Genomic DNA, 17,905 nt, shown 5'->3' with positions numbered 1-17,905 from the left:
CCTGATGGTGTTTCCTTTCATTTCTAATTCGTTTAAGTTTTAATCGTGGATATATTTGGAATGTTTTCAAAGACTATTGCATCTTTTGAAGTTATTTCTCAGTATATGAATATAGTGATAAATTGAATGGATTCACTTTAAACTATTTACCCAATTTTCTTTACTATGTCCCCATGTGATAAAACTTACTGGTGAATTGGAGTAGCTAGTTTTGTTAAGAGATTTTCATCCATCCTCATGAGGGATATTCTCTTTTTGGAATATTTTTTTGCTAGTGGTGTGTGTGTGTGTGTGTGTGTGTGTGTGTGTGTGTGTGTGTGGTGTGTGGTGTCCTTTTGCATGGATGCCAGAAGTCAACCTCAGGTGCCTTAGGAACCATCCACTTTATTTTTTTGAGACAAGGTCTTTAACTGGCCTCGAGATCACCAATTAGGTTATGTTATCTGGACAACAGGCCTGAAGAATCTGTCTGTCTCTGCCTGAACACTGAGATTACAATCGCACACTACCATGCCCGGACTTTCCCATAGGTTCTAGGGATTGAATCAGACCCCCATGCTTGCTGACTTAGCCATCTCCCCAGCCTAGTCTTGGTGTCAGGGTGGGATGACCTGATGAGAAGACTTGATAAGTGCTCTCTTTCATTTTTCTGAAGGCATCAGTGCAGAAACAGAATTGGTACCATTACACTTTGAACACTGGGTGCCTTCCATCAGCAGATACCTTTGTGCTGAAGGTTTTCTTTAGCACTTCAAAACGACTCCAGGTGCCAGTGAGCATCCTTCTCTAGGGGATTTCAATGTCATGGGGTGAGTGATAACACCCCCTTCTATCCTGATGTTGGTTTTGTTTCCTCTTTTTATTTCATCAGTTTAATAAGATATTTATTAATATTATTGTATTTTCTAATATAATTTTTCTAATATAATTGGTTTTATTCTCCTGTTCAAATGTATTGATTTCTGTTACTGTCTTTCTTCATGATTTACTTTTCTTTTTTCTATTTTCTTTTTTTAAGGTTTTTATTTATTTATTATGTATACAGTTCTTTGCCTGCATGTATGCTAGCAGGCCAGAAGACAGCACCAGATCTCAATGTAGATGGTTGTGAGCCACTATGGGGTTGCTGGGAATTGAACTCAGGACCTCTGGAAGAACAGGCAGTGCTCTTAACCACTGAGCCATCTCTCCAGCCCCCTCTATTTTCTTAAGAGAAGAGAATTTGCACATGATTAGAAATCTTTTTATGTTCCAGATGGGCATGGTGGCAGCGCACACCTTTAATCCCAGCACTCGGGAGGCAGAGGCAAGTGGGTCTCTGTGAGTTTGAGGCCAGCTTGGTCTACAAGAGCTAGTGCCAGGACAAGCTCCAAAGCTACAGAGAAACTCTGTCTCAAAAAAAATCCCAATAAAATAAAATAAAAATGGATTCCTTAGGGCTGGAGAAATGGCTCAGAGCCTAAGAGCACTGGCAGCTCTTGCAGAGGTCCTGAGTTCAATTCTTAGCAACCACATAGTGGCTCACAGCCATCTGTCATGAGATCTGGTGCCCTCTTCTGGCATGGAGATGTACATGCAGGAGGAGCTTTGTATGCTTAAATAAATCTTTGGGGGGAAAAAGGGATTTCTTACTTTTTATTTAAAACCATTTATTGGTTGATTGATTTGTATGTGTATGTGGGTGCACACATGCCACAAACCATGCAAGTCAGAGGACAACTTGCGGGAACCAATTCTCTCCTTCCACATCTGGGTCCCAGGGCTTGAACTCAGTTAGCTTTGATAGCAAATTCTTTTACCAACTGAGCCATCTTGCCAGCTCTCCAATGTAAGAATTTGCTTAATTAAAAACTGATAATAAACAAAACAGTGTATTGTCGTGATGGTTCCTTTTTTTCCCTACTCTTAATATGTCCCATAAATCCTGGTATATTGTGTTTGCATTTTTATTCAGTTCAAAAATATTTTTCTAATTTCTTCATTAGTAATTTTTTTGTATATGACTTACTTAGAAGTTTTATTTGTTGTTTAAATTTCAAGATAGTTAACTGGGTGGGGAGGCCACATCTGTAATCTCAGGGAACCACTGTAATAACTGTAACTCATATAACACACAGTTTACCGATGGAAGCAGAATTCATGAGACTTTATGAATTAAGAACATTTCCATCAACCCTGAACTTTGAACCCTTTGGTAGTAACGTCCCTCATGTGCCTTCCCCAGCCACAGTGACCCCCACTGTATTTCCTGCCTCCGTGGCTTCACCCATTCTGGATATTTCGTGTAAACAGAACCTTACATGTGGTGCTTCATGCCTGACTTCTGTCATCGAGAACAGTGTCCTCAAGACTCATCTTGCAACAACGTATTGGTTCCCCATTCTTTATCATGACTGAGCAATAGTCATTTGTGTGGATGGACCCCATCTTGTTTACTGTTTATTGGCTAATGATCTGGTGAACTTTTGGGGGGTTCCCACCTTTAGACTGAAATGACTAGCGCTGCTGTGAATGTTTGTGTGCAGGCTTTTGATGGGACGTCACTTTCCCTTTTAGGTATATCAAGGCACAGCATTGCTTGTTTTCCTTTTGTTTTGTTTTCCAAGAAAGGACTTTTCTGTGTAACAGTCCTAGCTGTCCTGGAACTAGCTCATGTAGATCAGGCTGGTCTCAGACTCACAGAGATCCACCTGCCTCTGCCTCCCAAGTGCTGGGATTAAAGGCGTGCGCCGCCACCGCCGCCACCACTCGGTGGCATTGCTATATTTGAAGCTGCTGCAATGCTTCTGCATTTCCGCCTGCTGTGTATGAAAGTCTTCCTATCTGCCCCGGCAGCAGCCGGCTCTACCTGCTTGACTAAGGACTCCGTCTGCAGAGGCTTTCCTTTCTCCAGTCAGTGCTTATGGCTGCTTTCCCTGCACCATCTGGTTCCTGGAGCAGGCAGAAAGGAGGAGGAACTTACTTTTAGCTCAGTGACCCAGGTGCCCTCCTCCCAGGGGCTTAGGGCTTCTGCTCTGTCTGGGAGGTTGTCCCCAGGGGTGGCTTTCCTGGCTGCACACTCCAGCTCCTCTGGTGTCTGAGCTTGGTCTCTCTGGTGGGTGCTTGGCATGAACTTCTCAGGAGGAACATGGTCTGGTCACTCTGTAGACCAGGCTAGCCTTGAACTCATAAATATTTGCCTGCCTTTGCCTCCCAAGTATTGAGATTAAAGGCATGAGCCACCACCACCCAGTTCTATTAGATATTTTTGAGGCAGAGTTTTGATGTTCCTGATTCAGCCTCCCTCTTGAGTGTGGAATAATGTGTGTGTGTGTGTGTGTGTGTGTGTGTGTGTGTGTGTGTGTGTGTATTTGAGACCGTGTCTCACGTTGACCAGGGTGATCTTGAACTTACTATGTAGCTAAGGATGGCCTTGAAATTCTGATCCTTCTGACTCCATCTTCCAAGCATTGTGATTAAAGGTCCACACCAGGTTTATGTGGTGCTAAGGACTGAGCCCAGGGCTTCATGTGTTCTAGATAAGCACTCTACCAACTGAGCTTGTGTGTGTGTGTGTTGTTCTTTCTTTCTTTTGCCGATTTATTTATTTATTTATCTATTTATTTGTTTATTTTGTAGCAGGGTCTTTCTTTCTTTCTTTTATTTGCACAGCTTCCCCTACAGATGTTTTCACTGGAAGGAACACAATTGTGAGATGCCATGACTTGCTTATTCAGTAACTACAACCTACTTATTTATTGTGTATCTGACACAGTAAAACTCATTATTTTCCAGCCCTTGAGGCTACTTTAAGTAGCTCATGGTCTGAGCTTTTTTTTAATTCTTTGTTTAAAGTGGTTTTTATTGCGCTATACATTTTTCTCCGCTCCCCTCCCTTCCTCTCTCCTTCTACCCTCTCCCATGATCCCCATGCTCCAAATTTACTCAGGAGATCTTGTCTTTTACTCCTTCCTATGTAGATGCATATATGTCTCTCTTAGAATCCTCTTTGTTGTCTAGGTTCTCTGGGATTGTAGACTGTGGGCTGTTTTTTCTTTGCTTTATGTCTAAAAGCCACTTATGAGTGAGTACATATTATATTTATCATTCTGGGTCTGGGTTACCATACTCAATATGTTTTTTTTTTCTAGATCCATCCATTTGCTTGCAAACTTCAAGATGTCATTACTTTTTACCGTTGAGTGCTCCATTGTGTAAATGTACCACATTTTCTTTACCCATTCTTTGGCTGAAGGGCATCTAGCATCTAGGTTGTTTCCAGCTTCTGACTATTAGGAATAATGCTTTTATGAACATAGTTGAGCACATGTCCTTGTGGTATGATTGAGCATCCTTTGGATATATACCCAAAAGTGGTATTGCTGGGCCTTGAGGAAGGTTGTTTCCTAATTTTCTGAGAAATCACCATACCGATTTCCAAAGCGGCTGTACAAGTTTGCACTCCCACCAGCATTGGAGGAGTGTTCCCTTTTCCCCCATCCTCTCCAGCATAAGCTGTCATCAGTATTTTTGATCTTGACTATTCTGACACGTCTAAGACGGAATCTAAGATGGAATTAGAGTTGTTTTGATTTAGCAGGATCTTTCTGTGTAGCCCTGGCTACCCTATCCCAGACTGGCCTTAAACTCAGAGATCTACTTGTCTCTGCCTCCTGGATGCTGGTATTAAAGACATGGCCTCCACACCCAGACCAAGTGAGCTTTATCCTTAGCCCTTTCTTGATTTTTTTTTATTGCGAAAAGAAGAAAAAAAAAACATAAACAAAAAACAAGTTTCCACCTCCTCCCAGCCTCCCATTTCCCTTCCCCTCCTCCCACCCTTCTCCCCCTCCTCCCACCCTTCTCCCCCTCCCCCCACTCCTCTCCCCCTCCCTCTCCAGTCCACAGAGCAGTCCGGGTTCCCTGCCCTGTGTTAAGTCCTAGGTCCTCTCTGTCCATATCTAGGAAGGTGAACATCCAAACTGGCTAGGCTCCCACAAAGCCAGCACATTAAGTAGGATCAAAACCCCCTGCCATTGTCCTTGGTGTCTCATCAGCCCTCATTGTTCGCCATGTTCAGAGAGTCCGGTTTTATCCCATGCTTTTTCGGTCACAGTCCAGCTGGCCTTGGTGAGCTCCCCGTAGATCAGCTCCTCTGTCTCAGTGGGTGGATGCACGCCTCGTGGTCCCGAATTCTTTGTTCATGTTCTCCCTCCTTCTGCTCCTCCTTGGGACGTTGGGAGCTCAGTCCAGTGCTCCTGTGTGGGTCTCTGTCTCGATCTCTATCCATCACCAGATGAAGATTCTTAGCGAAGAGGACAACTATATGTTTTTCCTTCGGTTCACCTTCTTCCTTAGCTTCTTTAGGTTCACCTATTGTAGAGTCCGTGGTCCTTATTTATGGCTAGAAACCAATTATGAGTGAGTACATCCCATATTCATCTTTTTGGGTCTGGGACACCTCACTCAGGATAGTGTTTTCTATTTCCATCCATTTGCATGCAAAATTCGAGAAGTCATTGTTTTTTACCGCAGCGTAGTACTCTAGCGTGTATATATTCCATACTTTCTTCATCCATTCTTCCATTGAAGGGCATCTAGGTTGTTTCCAGGTTCTGGCTATTACAAATAATACTGCTATGAACATAGTTGAACAAATGCTTTTGTCATTTGATAGAGCATCTCTTGGGTATATTCCCAAGAGTGGTATTGCTGGGTCCAGGGGTAAGTTGATCCCGAATTTCCTGAGAAACCGAAACACTGACTTCCACAGTGGTTGCACAAGATTGCATTCCCACCAGCAATGGATGAGGGTACCCGTTCTTCCACAGCCTCTCCAGCAAAGGTTATCCTTGGTGTTTTTGAGTTTAGCCATTCTGACAGGTGTAAGATGATATCTCAAAGTTGTTTTGATTTGCATTTCCCTGATTGCTAAGGAAGTTGAGCACGACCTTAAGTGTCTTTTGGCCATTTGAACTTCTTCTGTTGAGAATTCTCTGTTCAGTTCAGTGCCCCATTTTTTAATTGGGTTAATTAGCATTTTAAAGTCTAGTTTCTTGAGTTCTCTATATATTTTGGAGATCAGACCTTTGTCTGTTGCGGGGTTGGTGAAGATCTTCTCCCAGTCAGTAGGTTGCCTTTGTGTCTTAGTGACAGTGTCCTTTGCTTTACAGAAGCTTCTCAGTTTAAGTAGGTCCCATTTATTCAATGTTGCCCTTAATGTCTGTGCTTCTGGGGTTATACATAGGAAGCGATCTCCTGTGCCCATCTGTTGTAGGGTATTTCCCACTTTCTCTTCTATCAGATTCAGTGTGTTCGGACTGATATTGAGGTCTTTAATCCATTTGGACTTGAGTTTTGTGCACGGTGAGAGATATGGGTCTATTTTCATTCTTCTACAGGTTGACATCCAGTTGTGCCAGCACCATTTGTTGAAGATGCTTTCTTTCTTCGATTGCATACTTTTAGCTCCTTTATCGAAAATGAGGTGTTCATAGGTTTGTGGGATAAAATCCGGGTCTTCTATACGATTCCATTGGTCGACTTCTCTGTTTTTATGCCAGTACCACACTGTTTTCATTACTGTAGCTCTGTAATAGAGTTTGAAGTCAGGGATGGTAATGCCTCCAGAAGATCCTTTATTGTATAGGATTGTTTTGGCTATCCTGGGTTTTTTGTTTTTCCATATAAAGTTGATTATTGTCTTCTCCAGATCTGTGAAGAATTTTGATGGGATCTTGATGGGGATTGCATTGAATCTATAAATTGCCTTTGGTAGAATTGCCATTTTTACTATGTTGATCCTCCCAATCCAAGAGCAAGGGAGGTCCATCCATTTTTTGGTATCCTCTTCAATTTCTTTCTTCAATGCCTTAAAGTTCTTGTCAAATAGATCTTTCACTTCCTTGGTTAGATTTACCCCCAGATATTTTATGCTGTTTGTGGCTATCGTGAATGGTGAAGCTTCTCTGATTTCCCTCTCTGCTTCCCTATCCTTTGTGTATAAGAGGGCAACTGATTTTTTGGAGTTGATCTTGTATCCTGCCACATTACTAAAGCTGTTTATCAGCTGTATAAGTTCTTTGGTGGAGTTTTGGGGGTCGCTTATGTACACTATCATATCATCTGCAAATAACGAAAGTTTAACTTCTTCCTTTCCAATTCGAATCCCCTTGATCCCATTATGTTGTCTTATTGCTATTGCTAGAACTTCAAGCACTATATTGAAGAGGTATGGTGAGAGTGGACAGCCTTGCCGTGTTCCTGAGTTAAGCGGGATGGCTTTGAGTTTCTCTCCGTTTAATTTGATGTTAGCTGTCGGCTTGCTGTATATAGCTTTTATTATATTTAGGTATGACCCTTGTATCCCTAATCTCTCCAAGACTTTTAACATAAATGGATGTTGAATTTTGTCAAATGCTTTTTCAGCATCTAATGAAATGATCATATGGTTTTTTTCTTTCAGTTTATTTATATGCTGGATTACATTGATAGATTTTCGTATGTTGAACCAGCCCTGCATCTGAGGAATGAAGCCTACTTGATCATAATGGATAATTTTTCGGATGTGTTCTTGGATTCAATTTGCCAGTATTTTGTTGAGGATTTTTGCATCGATATTCATGAGTGAGATTGGCCTGTAGTTTTCTTTCCTGGTTGAGTCTTTGAGTGGTTTTGGTATCAGAGTAATTGTGGCTTCATAAAAGGAATTTGGTAATGCCCCTTCTGATTCTATATTGTGGAATACATTAAGGAGTATAGGTATTAGGTCTTCTTGGAAGTTCTGGTAGAATTCTGCATTGAAACCATCTGGTCCTGGGCTTTTTTTGGTAGGGAGGTTTTTGATAACAGCTTCTAATTCTTCGCGACTTACAGGTCTGTTTAGATTGTTCACCTGGTCCTGGTTTAGTTTTGGTAAATGGTATTTATCTAAAAAAGCGTCCATTTCTTTTACATTTTCCAGTTTTGTGGCATATAGGCTTTTGTAGTAAGATCTAATGACTCTCTGAATTTCCTCTGTGTCTGTGGTTATGTCCCCCTTTTCATTTCTGATCTTATTAATTTGCGTGTTCTCTCTCTTTCGTTTGATTAGTTTGGATAGGGGTTTATCTATCTTGTTGATTTTCTCCAGGAACCAGCTTTTTGTTTCATTGATTCTTTGGATTGTTTTCTGTGTTTCTATTTTGTTGATTTCAGCCCTCAATTTGATTATTTCCAGTCTTCTACTCCTCCTAGGTGAGTCTGCTTCTTTTTTTTCTAGAGTTTTCAAGTGGGCTGTTAAGTCTCCAATATGTGCTTTCTCTGTTTTCTTTAGGTGGGCACTTAGTGCTATGAACTTTCCTCTCAGGACTGCTTTCATAGTGTCCCATAAGTTCGAGTATGTTGTTTCTTTATTTTCATTGAATTCAAGGAAGACTTTAATTTCTTTCTTTATTTCTTCCTTAATCCAGGTATGGTTCAGTAGATGACTGTTCAGTTTCCATGAGTTTGTAGGCTTTCTGGGGGTAGCATTGTTGTTGAATTCTAACTTTAATCCATGGTGATCTGATAAGACACAGGTGGTTACTAATATTTTTTTGTAACCGTGTAAGTTCGCTTTGTTACCAAGTATGTGGTCAATTTTCGAGAAGGTTCCATGAGCTGCAGAGAAGAAGGTATATTCTTTCCTCTTTGGGTGGAATAATCTATAGATGTCTGTTAAGTCCATTTGCTTCATTACCTCCATTAATTCTTTAATTTCTCTGTTAGGTTTCTGTCTGATTGACCTGTCCATTGGTGAGAGAGGAGTGTTGAAGTCTCCTACTATTAGTGTGTGCGGTTTGATGGCTGCCTTGAGTTTTAGTAATGTTTCTTTTACGTACGTGGGTGCTTTTATATTAGGGGCATAGATATTCAGGATTGAGACTTCTTCCTGATGAATTGTTCCTGTTATGAGTATAAAATGTCCCTCTCCATCTCTTCTGATTGATTTAAGTTTGAAGTCAACTTTGTTAGAAATTAGTATGGCCACACCTGCTTGTTTCTTAGGTCCATTTGCTTGATAAGCCTTTTCCCAGCCCTTTACTCTGAGTAGGTGCCTGTCTTTGTGGTTGAGGTGTGTTTCTTGTAGACAGCAGAATGTTGGATCCTGTTTTCTTATCCAATCTCTTAGCCTGTGCCTTTTTATAGGTGAGTTGAGCCCATTGATATTAAGTGATATTAATGACCAGTGGTTGTTAACTCCGGTCACTTTTTAAGTAGTAGGGTTTGTGTGTTTTCCTTCTTTGATTTGCGCTGGTGAAGAGTCTCTAGATGTCTGAGTTATTGTGGTCATTGTTGGACTCCTTGGTTAGTGATTTTCCTTCTATTATTTTCTGTAAGGCTGGATTTGTGGCTATGTATTGTTTAAATTTGTTTTTATCCTGGAAAATTTTGTTTTCTCCATTTATAGTGAATGAAAGTTTGGCTGGATATAGTAGTCTGGGCTTGCATCCGTGGTCTCTTAGTTTTTGGAGAACATCTATCCAGGACCTTCTGGCTTTCATGGTTTCCATAGAGAAGTCAGGTGTAAGTCTGATAGGTTTACCTTTATAAGTAACTTGGCCTTTTTCCTTTGCGGCTCTTAATATTCTTTCTTTATTCTGTATATTTTGTGTTTTGATTATTATATGGCGAGGGGATGTTTTCTTTTGATCCAGCCTATTTGGTGTTCTGTATGCTTCTTGAACCTTCATAGGTACATCTGTCTTCAGGTTGGGAAAGTTTTCTTCTATAATTTTATTAAGTATATTTTCTGTACCGTTGAGCTGCACTTCTTCTCCTTCTTCTACTCCAATTATTCTTAGGTTTGGTCTTTTTATTGTGTCCCATATTTCCTGAATGTTTTGTGATGAGAGTTTGTTGGACTTGCTGTTTTCTTTGATCAGAGTGTTTATTTTCTCTATGTTATCCTCAGAATCTGAGATTCTTTCTTCTATCTCTTGTATTCTGCTGGTTATACTTGATTCTGTAGTCTCTATTCGTTTACCTAGATTTTCCATGTCCAGTCGGCCCTCTGTTTGTGTTTTCTTCTTTGCCTCCATTTCAGTTTTCAAGTCATGAACTGTTTCCTTTATCTGCTTGATTGTTTTTCCTTGGTTTCCTAGGGTATCATTCACTGATTTACTCAATTCCTCGAACTTTCTATTATACTTCTCATCCATTTCTATAAGGGCGTTTTTTATATGCTGTTTAAGGGTGTCAATCACTTTCATGAAGTCAGTTTTTTCTACTTCTTCTTGATTAAGGTGTTCATGTCCTCCTGTTGTGGGGTCACTGGCTTCTGGTGGTTTCGTGTTGTTTTTCAGATTGTTGGGAGAATTCCTGCATTGGCGTCTGCCCATCTCTTCCTCCCAATACTCCCCTTTGGATCTTCTTTTATAGGATCAGGTCTTCTTGCCCACTGATGTACCTTCCCAGTGATGTCACTCCCCAGAGATGTTTCTCCACAATGATGTTTCACTCGGTGCCCAGAACGAAACTCCACGCTGCTTGGTTAGCTCGCGAACAAAGGGCCCACCCTGCTCGCTGCGGGCAGGCTATGGGAACAAAGGAGCTACCGGCCACCCCTATGTCCTCCCGGTTCAGATTCGGTCCCAGCGCCCTAGCAGGCTCGGCAGGGAGGCGCTATGCCCCAAAGGAGGGAGGGAGACAGGGGGTGTGGGGATCTGGATGTAAGCTGGGTGGGATAGGAAGAGAGAGGGGGTTTGGGCAGTATAGCCCCTGTAGGATGGCCAGGAAGTGTGGGCGGGCTGAGGTATGATCCCAGCTGCCGCAGCACTCACTCACCACAATGATGTTTCACTCGGTGCCCAGATCGAAACTCTGCGCTGCTTGGTTAGCTCGCGAACAAAGGGCCCACCCCGCTCGCTGCGGGCAGGCTATGGGAACAAAGGAGCTACCGGCCACCCCTATGTCTTCCTGGTTCAGATTCGGTCCCAGCGCCCTAGCAGGCTGGGCAGGGAGGCCCCTTTCTTGATTTTTTAAAACGGTTTTTCTGTTTATTCATGTGCAGGCAAGTGTCTGTATGGACGAATGTCACACATCTGTGTGCGCCCACAGGGGCCAGAAGAGATTGTTGTAGCCCCTGGATCTTGGGTTACAAGCAGTGTTGAGCTTCCCAGCATGGGTTCTGGGAACTAAACTCCAGCCCTCGGACAAGCACAGCAAGTGTTTTTCACTGACCCTGTCTTTCCAGCTGCCTTTTCATGAATTCTAAAATCAATTTTACTTCTCATTTTTGTAAATTATCTCATCTAGTATTTTATCTAGTAAGGTCTCTCTTTTTTTCCCACAGCCCGTTAACTTAACTTAAAATGCAGACACTTCCCACGGCATTCTTGCAAAGAGACCCCCACTGTTATCTGTCTCCTAATTGCACTGCACGTCTATAATAAAGATCCGTGGTGTGAAGCTATCGATCTTTCCCGTGTGGATCCCTTTCATCCGTTCAAGCCTGGAAAGGCCTCTTCTCCCCAGAGCTTTGATGAATGCTCACTCTCACTTGGCCCCGGTAGCTTTCATGCTTTGATATTTTTTTCCTCCCACCCTCAATTCTCTTTAATCCACTTAGAGTTTTGCAGTAGAAAACTAATATCCATGAGGTTGCTTTCCCCTCCCACTAACCAGTCAGCCCTCTCAGTGCTATGGACAGTGTTCTGTACTTGCCCATTGCCTTAGTTAGGTTGTGTCGCTATGATGAAACACCACGACCAAAGGCAAGTTGGGAAGAAAGGGTTTATTTCCCTCATAGTTCTGTATAACAGTTCATCAGCAGAAGCGGTGAGGGCAGGAACTCAAGCAGGGCAGGAACCTGGGGTCAGGAGCTGATGCAGAAGCCATGGAGGGGTGCTGCTCATTGCTTGCTCCATCATGGCTTGCTCATCTTGCTTTTTTTTTTTTATTTTTCGAGACAGGGTTTCTCCGTAGCTTTTGGTTCCTGTCCTGGAACTAGCTCTTGTAGACCAGGCTGGCCTCGAACTCCCAGAGATCCGCCTGCCTCTGCCTCCCGAGTGCTGGGATTAAAGGCGTGCGCCACCACCGCCCGGCCTCATCTTGCTTTCTTATAGCAACCAGGATCACCAGGCCAGAGATTGTGCCACTCACAATAGCCTGGGCCCTCCACCCTCAGTGACCAATTAAGGAACTGCCCTACAGCCAGATCTAATGGAGGCTCCTTCTCAATGGAGGCCCACAGCCAGATCTAATGGAGGCTCCTTCTCAGTGGAGGCCCACAGCCAGATCTAATGGAGGCTCCTTCTCAGTGGAGGCCCACAGCCAGATCTAATGGAGGCTCCTTCTCAGTGGAGGCTCCCTGCTTTCAGATGACTTGAGCTTGTGTCAAGTTGGCATAAAACTCGGCAGCACCGCTGGCACATTCCATGCTTACTAGAAGGTAGGGCCTGCTCCAGGACCTCGTGCTCTTTTACAATCATCTGGGGGCTAGTGAGGTCATCCCCCCATGCCCTGTACCCCAAGGTAGCAAACTTACATTATTTAGAATAAAGAAATTATGATTTTTCTTGTTAAAAACCGTTGTTTCCTTTATAGGTCCATGCTAAACTTGTCTCTCTCAGAACCTCCACGGAGATTGTTTTCTGTTGCTCATGTCCAGGTTATGACTGGTGGGCCCTCATGGAGTCTGAGTACTAACCACAGCAAACCAAGTTGCTCTTGTATATATATGGTCAGCAGGCTGCAGCGCTGGACAAGCACTGGGCTGGAATAGACCCGAGAGAACAAGTGCAGGCCTTGCCTGAAGAAATGACCAAATGCTGGCCCCAGCCTGCTCTGTCATCTTCTCTATCCCATGTGCACCTGCAACTTTGTGACCGGCAACTGGAGGAACTGGAAATCGGGCTGTGTTTGCAGATGCCTCAGGGCAATGTGTGGTGCCGCCTGCAGGGGGCGACTATTATGTATAAACAAGAGTAGAGATGGTGTCATGGGACACTAATTCATACCACTTCTTAAGCTTTTAACTCTCAATATAGATATGAAATAGAACTTATCATCCTTGTTCACAATCACACAAGTTAGTACGTTTAATAGATTCCTGTTTTCTATGCAACAGATCTCCATGTTTTCCATCTTGGGAAACTGAAACGTCTCCATTAATCAATTCTTTGTCCCCCTGGCAAGTCCTGTAATCTCTCTCTCTCTCTCTCTCTCTCTCTCTCTCTCTCTCTCTCTCTCTCTCTCCAGTGAGTGTATTCCCACACAGCATCTTTAAGTGGTGGCTTATTTCATTCAATACAATGTCTTCAAGGCTATGTATGGCCTAGCAGGTGCTCTCATTTCCTTCCCTTCTAGGGTTGAAATACTGTTGCGATATGGAGGAACAATGTCCCTCATGGGCTCAGTAGTTCTGATTTGGAGGCTCTTGGAAGGAGTGTAAAGCAGAATTTTGCTGCAGGCCGTGGGTCAGTGGGAGTGGGCTTTGAGACTTCATTGCTCAACCCTACTTCCTGTCCTCTTCCAACCACATCACACTGCACTTCTGCCTGCAGACCTTCCAGCGAGGCACTGTATCTTTTCCTAAGCACAAACCAGAAGAAACCTGTTCTGACGTTGCTTTTGTCATCACACCAATGAAAGTGACGAATGCGGTGACATTTTCCTGCTCCCCCGTGAACTACACCCGCTCAACTGTAGATGGGCTCCCGGGCTGTCACCTCTGGGCTGGTATGAGTAATGCCGCTATAAACGCCGGCATGCAGATCTCTCTTCAAGATCCTATTTTCAGTTCTCCCGAGTGTGTGCCCAGGAGTGGAATTTCCGGGGCCCTCGGCAATTCTCTATTTTTAATTTTGTAGGAACCGCCAGACCGCTCTCCACAGCAGCCACACGGCTTTAATACACGAGGTGCCAATTCCCCGCACCCGCCAATTCCCCGTACCCGCCCCAGCACTGATTTGTTTTTGACAGCCGCCATCCTAATTCGTGTCAGGTGGTATCTCTAAAGGGTTGCTTACTTTCCTGACAGTCAGTGATGCTGAGCATCTTCCATGTGTTTGACTGCTGACTATCTGCCTTAGAGGACTATCTGTTCAAATTCTTTACCCACCTAAGTCATGTATGTGTTTTCTCATTGTGCCATAGACGCCACCTGCGTGCTGTGGCTATAAACCTCACGAGCTCCATGTTCTGTCAATGTTCTCTCCCCTCCTGCGGGCATGGAAGGTTTGGCTCCAGTACAGTTTGTCTTATTTTCTCTGCGTTGGTGTCAGAGAAATAATCACTGACTCCTAATATCATGAGGGGTTTGCCTTGTGTTATGTCTTCGAAGCCAGTGATTCTCAATCTTCTTAACGCTACGACTCTTTAATGTAATTCTTCATGCTGTGGTGACCCCCCAACCATAAAGTTATTCTTATTGCTACTTCATAACTAAAATTTTGCTACTGTTATGAATCATAATGTAAGCATCTGTGTTTTCCAATGGTCTTAGGGCAACTCCCGTGAGAGGGTCATTTGATCCCAAAGCGGTTGTGACCCACAGGTTGAGAACTGCTGGTCTAAGAGTTTTGTGGTTTTATCTTGAAGACTCATCTCTTTCGGTTAGTTGTTGTATGTGATGGAGGCCGGGGTCCAGCCAGCTGTGCTGGGGTGCATACTGGTCTGCAGTTTCCTCAGCACCGTGATCTGGGAAGTCTGTCCAGTCTCCCCTGAGTAAGCGCCCTTGTCAAAATGCCTTACTCATATGCAGCCTACAAAGAAGCTAGTACAGATCAGAGTCTGTGTATAAGCCCACACACTGGAGGCTTTCCTTCTAGGGTTCATTCTGTCGCATGTATATTTAGCTTTACACTACACAGTTCTTTTTTTTTTATTTTAAACATTATGTGTGTGCGTATGTGTGTATGAACCGTGTGTGTGTATGAACCATGAGAGAGAGAGAGAGAGAGAGAGAGAGAGAGAGAGAGAGAGAGAGAACCAGTGTGCACATGGATGCATGTGTAGAAGCCAGAAGACAACTTCTATTCTGGTGGGGGTGGGGTCAGTGTTCCCCTCTACTTTGCTTTGAAGCACAGTCCATCTTGCCTCTGCTGCTGTACAGTTCACTCCAGAGTCCCCTGCCCCGTGATTCTCCTGTCTCCCATCTTACTCCTGGGTTTAGAAATGCATGCCTTTGCATCTAGACTTTTTCATGGGTTCTGGGGATCAAACTGAGATTGTTAGGCTTGGATAACCAGCATCTTTATCAGGTGAGCTGTTCTTATTAGACTTGCCACTCAATTTTCATTCCCAGACTTGGTCATAGGTTTGAAGACCCTCCTCCTTTGCTCTGTGTCATCTAGAGTCATGTGGTGGTTTAGGGACACCTCCTCAGGTCCAGCAAGTCAGTCTTACTATATCCATCTGCCTGAGCCTGTGTAGAAGATGCTTGCTCTTCAGGACTCGTATGGCTAGATAGAGCCGCCTGACATCTAGGTTCTTATTCATATGTGTAGTACTGCTGTGTGGTACACACAATCACAGGTCTCTCCAGAACTGCGGACAACATGGGGACATCATTATTCTATCCAAACACACAGAGTATCCCCAGGGTGTTTGCTGGGTGTTCAAACCTAGCCATTCACTCTCTGTCCTAAACTAGTGGATTCTCTCCTGCTGTGAGAAGAACCATGTGCCTGAGAAATTTTGTATTTAAGACAAATGCTTTATCTAAATGGGTGTACTGTCAGTTTTCTCATGGCTGTGGTAAGATACCTGGCTGACGTACTACTGTAAGGGGAGGAGTTATTTTGGCTTACGGTTTGAGGAAGTGCAGTTTCATGGCAGAGAAGGGGTGACAGAGGATATTCACCCATATATGACTGATGTGACTGTCATGTAGCCTGTTCCCATCTGGGCTGCTGAGCAGGAAAAGCAGAGACCTCAGGTCACAACAAGGCAGCTATAACCTTCTAGTTCTGCCCCTATGATTGCCCTAAATCCACCAGCTAGACCCATTACACAAAATATTCCACAACCCTCAAACCACTACCACCAGTTAGGAACGAAGTGTTCAAACACATGAGCTTGTGTGGGCTATTTCACATTCAGACCAACTTACTGGGCATGAGGGTGGGAATCCCAGCATTCGGGACACTGAGAGAGACAGATTGCATGTTCAAAACCAGCCTGGACTGCACAGTGAGTTCCTGGTCAGCCGGGAGTGCATAGCAGAACCCTGTCTCAAGCAAAACAGAACTAAACATATCTAAAATAAATTGTTCCCATAAAAAAATCCAGGGAACTATTGGAAATGTTCCCATAGATAAACTTTGATTATCTATGGCTTTGATTGATAATAACAGTGGTATGATAATTTTATATAAAAACTCACTGATAAAGGCATTTTTATAAGTATATTTTTATTGACAACTAAATGACATCTACTAATTAATAAAAATAGACAAAGTCAAACTTGCGAGGTGTGCAGTGAGCCTGGCAAGCACAAGCCCACACCAATGAAGAAAGTTCAGGGGCTTCCAGGGGATCGTGGGGTTTTTTATTCCTGCCAGAGGTCAATGACAGCGGTGCTTCCGGACCAATGGACCCATCTCTGAAGCAGCCAGCCCTTTTGGACTGTGCAGTCCAGGAATTAGTCTCTGATGTGGGATACTAGTTATTAGGAAGTTGTCGGACCAGTGGCAGCCTGAGTGGTGTCCACACCTGTACTTCCTCAGCCAAACAGACAAATTGCTGTACAGGTACAAAGACGCCCATGTGGATGGAAGTATCCTCAGCTGGGTGTTGAGAGGCATGCTAAACAAGGCCCTTGTTTCCTAGAGAGCAATTTCTTTTTTTTTTTTAAGATTTATTTATTGGGGCTGGAGAGATGGCTCAGTGGTTAAGAGCATTGCCTGCTCTTCCAAAGGTTCTGAGTTCAATTCCCAGCAACCGCATGGTGGCTCACAACCATCCGTAATGAGGTCTGGTGTCCTCTTCTGGCCTGCAGACATACACACAGACAGAATATTGTATACATAATAAATAAATAAAATGTTTAAAAAAAAGATTTATTTATTTATTATGTATACAGTGTTCTGCCTGCTTGTATGCCTGCACTGCAGGCAAGAAGAGGGCACCAGAACACACTGTAAGATGGTTTTGAGCCACCACGTAGTTGCTGGGAATTAAATTCAGGACCTCTGGAAGAACAGCCAGTGCTCTTAACCTCTGAGCTGTTGGGGACTGTAGACCACCACACCCTGAATTTCCAGTAAACAACTTGTTTTCCTCTGCTCTGAGCAGCCTGCAGCTGCTGATGGCAGGGGAGTGATTCATGATGGGCTTGCAGCTGAAAGATCCCGAGAACTGGGGCGTGGCTAGAGCACTATATAAGCTGCCCCTGAACACAATAAAGGGGGCATTCTTGTACCAAAGATGACCCACGTCCCCGTAGCTGTGCGTGTGTTTTTTAATCTCCAGCCTAGTTCCTGGCTTGCGTTCCATCCTGTAGGGCGGGAGCTACACTAAGCCATCTCTCCAGCCCCCTTCTTTTGTTTTCAAGACATGATTTCTCTGTGTAACAGTCCTTGCTGTCCTGGAACTCTCTTTGTAGACCAGGCTGTCCTCGAACTCACAGAGATCCACCTGCCACTGCCTTCCAAGTGACTGGGATTAAAGACATGAGCCATCACACCTGGATGTGCTAGAGATCAATTTCAAGGGCAAAAGTTTGAGATTCAGGGGCTAGAGAGATGACTCAGTGGTAAGAGGACCCCAGTTTGGTTCCGATCATTCATGTCAGGTGGCTCTCAACCATCTGTAACTCTAGCTACTCCTTTCTTTTTGCCTCTTTTGGACACCTACACACACATGACAGGCACACCTACACTTAAAAGTATATATATATATATATATATATATATATATATATATATATATATATTTGTATAAAAGTACACATATATAAGTA

General features: G+C 43.6%; 1 protein-coding gene across 10 annotated transcripts in view; it reads left to right on the top strand.

Moving 5' to 3' along the window:
* The window catches only part of Jakmip3 (Janus kinase and microtubule interacting protein 3), a 136,733-nt gene that overhangs the window by 30,755 nt on the left and 88,073 nt on the right, over nt 1-17,905 (top strand). The gene's annotated exons all lie outside the window — the stretch shown is intronic.

The sequence above is a fragment of the Microtus oregoni genome, unplaced genomic scaffold (genome assembly GCF_018167655.1).
Source record: "Microtus oregoni isolate MIOR12 unplaced genomic scaffold, Mior012 000016F_ref0000370, whole genome shotgun sequence".
Classification (NCBI taxonomy): Eukaryota; Metazoa; Chordata; class Mammalia; order Rodentia; family Cricetidae; genus Microtus; species Microtus oregoni.
This window is presented reverse-complemented; position numbering and strand designations above follow the sequence as displayed.